The sequence below is a fragment of the Eptatretus burgeri genome, chromosome 4, assembly GCF_056783735.1.
Source record: "Eptatretus burgeri isolate ZD-2024b chromosome 4, Ebu_testis_v1, whole genome shotgun sequence".
Classification (NCBI taxonomy): Eukaryota; Metazoa; Chordata; class Myxini; order Myxiniformes; family Myxinidae; genus Eptatretus; species Eptatretus burgeri.
Genome location: NC_140964.1, coordinates 16,650,261 through 16,655,415, shown reverse-complemented (window position 1 = coordinate 16,655,415; position 5,155 = coordinate 16,650,261). Strand labels below are relative to the sequence as shown.

Below are 5,155 nucleotides of genomic sequence, written 5' to 3'. Positions count from 1 at the left end.
GCAGTCTCCTTGGTTATTGGGCACAATCCTGGACAGGTCGCCACTCCGCCGCAGGATACCAGCAACCTGGCACTCATTTTGCCGACCTCGGAAGGATGACAGGCTGAGTCAACCCCACCTGGTATTAATTCAACAGCAAAGTGGGTTTTGAACTCAGGATCCTAGGATCCCAAGCCCACCACCCTAGCCATTAAGCCAACACCAGTCACACATCGACATCACATTAATTTAATATACAACACGAGACTTAGTTAGCCCTTAGTCAACGAGAATGGCACTCAGTCGAGCACATACATCCGCCAGGCTGAACAGTTCACATTTTGTGTCCCACTGATGAGCTGGATCTGCATCCAGACCTGAACCAAAATCGAATCGGCTTGTTCTTGTCACAACCAACTCATCCACCAGGTTTTGTCATAATCCATCTACATCTATTATACTATAAAAGGAGCTGTGCATCTGTGCATGTGTGCGAATTCCACCAAATGGTTGGACAGTTCACCTGACCCCACCCACAACTTCTATACTACGGACACCAATTTAGGAGGAAGAGGAGATTGGGACCATTCTCTGTGCAGAGCGTTGGTGCTGCCAAAGCAGTATCCTTGGCTATTGGGCACAATCCTGGCTGGGTCGCCACCCCACCATAGGATACCAGCATGCTGGCACTCATTTTGCCGACCTCGGAAGGATGACAGGTCGAGTTAACCCCTCCTGGTATTAATTCAACAGCTGAGTGGGATTTGAACTCAGGACGCAAGGATCCAAAGCCCACCACCCTAACCATAAAGCCACACCAGGCATGCCAATTTCAGAACCCCCTTGGAATCCTTTATAATTACCCTTTAGAACCCGATCTCTAAAGCAGTGCTTTTACTGTGGATGTTATGCAGGTTTGCTATTATTTCCGACGATTTTCTCTTGAATTCTGATGGGTTTCTGTGAAGTTGGTGATGACATGACAGGGGAGTAGAAAGCATTACATATTCCGCTGTTTCGACGTGGGAATGCCCATTTTGCTTTCATGAGCGGGAGGAGAGTGACAGTAAAGATGGGACAACTTTGCGAGTGGTTGGGGGGAGTGATGCAATCACCGGACGGATAATGTGATTGGGTGTTCGAAAAGAGTAAGACATTGTGTGCTGGTGCCGTGGCCATGCTTTCTGCTTCAGAACTTCCTGAATGATCAGCACTATATCCACTCAAAACCAAGGTCACGAGATTGTCGCTTAAGGAAGCTTCTTTATCTAATATACCATGAATCCTTTGTGTGCCGCAATAAAAAAAGACTTACGGTTCATTCTCAAGAGTGGGCTTTTGGGTCAGTACCCGCAAGGCCATGCATGCTACACCCCGTGTGGGTCAACTTTACCATTGACAACTTTACTTTACGAGGACCATTCGTGATCCAGGTGGTGAAGAGTATAAAAGGATAAATCAGGTCTGATATTTTACTGCATTTTAGAAGGAATTTAGTTCAGCACAAGGAGAGGACGAGTGACCGACCATCTGTGAAGTCTCATCATCAAAGCGACGCCAGTCTAAATGGAAAGTCCCAAGCTGTTAGGAAACTCAGCAGTAAATAGATTCAACAAAAAAAAGAGGTTAATTAAAATAAAAACAAAATCAATGCCTTCAACGGAATAAATCAAATCTCAGATGAAGAAACAGCAACAACTGTGCTGAACATATCCTGGAAAGACAAATTAAATTGCTTCGGGTGAGCCGAGGAAAACTCCTACTGGTTTGAGCGATGCGATGGGGATTATTTACTTATTTTACCTCCGATAATGAAGACATGAGCTGAGAGGATGGCCCAGACTCAAGAGGTACGCACACTTGCCTCGAAATTGTTTAGCCTGGGTTTGAATCCTGGCCCAGCTATAAACTGATATTTTGCAGGCAGTGTGATTCTTCAGTGTGTGTGTGTGTGTGTGTGTGTGTGTGTGTGTGTGTGTGTGTGTGTGTGTGTGTGTGTGTGCGTGCGTGCGTGCGTGCGTGCGTGCGTGCGTGCGTGCGTGCGTGTGTGTGTGTGTGTGTGTGTGTGTGTGTGTGTGTGTGTGCGCACGCCTTCCCTCAGATGGACGTTAAACTGGTAGTCCAGTCTGCTGGAATTAGTTATTAGTTGTTCAACGTTAAAGATACCACGGTGCCCTTTGCGAAGAGTAGGTGAGCTGTCACCGGCACCAAAAATAAATTTTAAATTCCTGCCTAAACTACTGCTGGGAGAGGGATGGCAAACCACCCATCATCTATGCTTGACACTGCCTTGGGTGAACCAACATCCTGTAGCACAGAGTTGGTACTGGTATATTAGCCAGTCATTACCTCCACCACCAGTTTTCACCCCTATCTGTCTGTCTGTCTCTGTCTGTGAGCAGGATATCCCAAAAAGTTATGGACGGATTTGGATGAAATTTGATAGGTGTGTGCGTGCGTGCGTGCGTGCGTGCGTGCGTGCGTGCGTGCGTGCGTGCGTGCGTGCGTGCGTGTGTGTGTGTGTGGCAAGGACAAATTGATTAGATTTTGGTAAAGATCAGAATCCAAATTCTGGATACGAGAGTTTTTTTTTGTAAATTTCCAAGTGATTCTTCATCATTGAGAGATCGGGCTAAAAATGATATATAGCAAGATAATTGAAAAAATTTATTGCGCCGGATATGTTCGACTGGATCAGGCATTGCGTGGCAGAGGTATGCGCTCCACCGAGTGCTGTTCTAGTTGAAATGTTGTATACATGTATACCTTTCACTTACGTTTTATCATCTTGGTATAAAGCTGGCCGTTGACTTAACGGTAAAGGTGGCTGGCTTAAAAATATTAGGGTCTTGAGTTTGAGCCGCTGTCGTGCCGTTAGATAACACCGGGTGAGTTTACTCAGCCTGTCATCCTTCCGAAGTTGGCAAAATGGGTACCAGCTTACTGGAAAATAGGGGTACTGCATCAGTGGCACAGCCGTGGTCCCAGCAATGATGCAACCAGCAGCCACAGGCTAAATACGAAGCAATAATATCTAGGAATATGTGTGCAAACGCAACATTTAACATCTCAACTCCCAACGCCGACGACCAACCTTTTGTCATGACATAATTTTGCCTTTCATGTTATAATATGCAAATAAGCTTCAGCTTGGGTTGATTGGGGGGTTTTGGGATACCGAATACAACCGGGAAGGGAGACGAGTGGGTTGGAGTGACAAATGACCAACCATTGACCGGGAACAACCAAGCAGTCATGCCTTTCCCGGTCGCTTAACCAGCTTCATCTGTGGCAATGGTTTCGTTCAAGTTTCCGCCATTCTGGCTAATGACCCACACCTGTGGTTTGCACAAGTTGAAGCGCAATTCGATGCACACGCAGAGCATTATACTACTGAGTCGACCCGGTTCAAATACATCATTGGCTCCTTGGTACCAGAATACGTGATGGAGGTGAGGGATAGTTTACTACAACCTCCAACAAACAATCGGTACACGACTTTGAAGGCCATGCTCATGAAGCACGCAACCTCTCTGAGCACCGGTGCTTTCAACAACTCCTTACAAAGATAATTTAGGACACCGAAGACCCACACAACTACTGCGTCCTATGCAGCAGATTCTTGGTGACCGCCATGCCACCTTCGACCAGTCACTTCTTTGTGAGTTGTTCTTGCAACATGTACCACCACACGTCCGCATGCATACTTGCAGCTAATAAAGAGCTCATACTACCACCACTGCAGATCTGGCTGATAATCTCATTGACACTGTTACACCGACTGTGGCTAATGTGACCCCCTCCACCACAGAACGTCACACGGCTACAATCTGAAATGGTGGACCTTAAGAAACTTGGCCTGGAGCTCCATGCTGTGCAACGCCAGTCGTGCCCGACTTTGTGTCCCCCTTGTATGAACAGAAACGCCATACCTCACGCGACCGTTCACCTTCACCTTCTGTAAACACTCCAGATAGGTGTTGGTACCACGTGATCCTTCTGATGACTCCAACGCAAGACCTATTTTGTTTGGTTTGCCATTTGACTTGAATTTTAAAAATTTAAATCCCATTCTAAATTCAATCGAATAAAGAGGACTCAATGGGTCAGGTGTCCGATCAAAGTGGAGTTGCGTCAAAGCGGGACATATTAGTACCCCGTCATCAGTGCCAGGAGTTTTAACGTGGCAGTTCTAGTGTTAAGAGCATACATTGTAAACCGTTCAACGGAGGTCATTGAAACTTGACCACATGTTACATGACCATTTGACATGGCACATATTACTTGGATGAGGCACACCCCCTCAGAACTTACATGGTGAATTAAAAAAAAGCCTAATGCCCAGAGACAGTCACTTCCTCACGTTAGAAATTTGAATCATTGTAACTGCTTCAGCCTCTGTTGTGCTTGGCTGGTGGAAAAGCGAAGTAGAAGTAGAAGTAGTACAATTTGGCAACATCTCCTGGTTTATAATCTAGTGATCTATTCTGGCATCTTTACCAACCTTGGGAGTTATGAAAACACTTGAGAATGAGAATAAAAGCTACTTTGTAAAGGCTTATGAATGTACTCTGTCACAGACTCTTCAAAGTACAATTTGTACACATTTAGCTCAGAAATATAGATATATACAATTACACATTTGCCGTCAGGATCGCTGGCTCACTCGAGACTGCTCGACTGCACAGGGTAAATATTCCATGAATACCATCTCGTTTCCAACTTTTGGTTGTTTGTCTGTACTTTATTCTTCTTTATTATTCTTGTCAAGCAATGAAGCAGCACGTACCATTTTGGAAGTCTTTGGTACGACTCAGCTGGGGTTCAAACCACTAACCTCCCAGGCTCAGAACGGATGTTCTAACCATTGTGCTACCAAGGCAGGGACAACAACGTATAAAATAACAGGACTTTGAGTACACAAACTCATGTGGAGAGCAAGGAGAAGATGACGTTTCAGGCGTTAAACCTTCGTCAGGCCAAAAGAGAGGAAATTTCTGTTTACCTGCTGTCTATTGCTCTGATTAAGTTTTCATGCCCGAAACATCACCTCCTTGCTTCCGACGGTGGTCCGCGTGCTTCGTTCAATGTCCTATTGATTTCATCAATTGTTGTAACTGTACCCTGATGCAGATCACCACTAACTTTCACCAGCAAGAATCGTTCTTACTTCCAC

General features: G+C 45.5%; 1 long non-coding RNA gene across 1 annotated transcript in view; it reads left to right on the top strand.

The window, feature by feature from the left end:
• Window positions 1–4,630: 4,630 nt before the first annotated feature.
• The window catches only part of LOC147027542 (uncharacterized), a 30,350-nt gene continuing 29,825 nt past the window's right edge, over window positions 4,631–5,155 (top strand). Inside the window, exon 1 of the long non-coding RNA XR_015057099.1 lies at window positions 4,631–4,668. This is a non-coding gene — a long non-coding RNA (uncharacterized LOC147027542). The remainder of the gene's footprint in view (window positions 4,669–5,155) is intronic.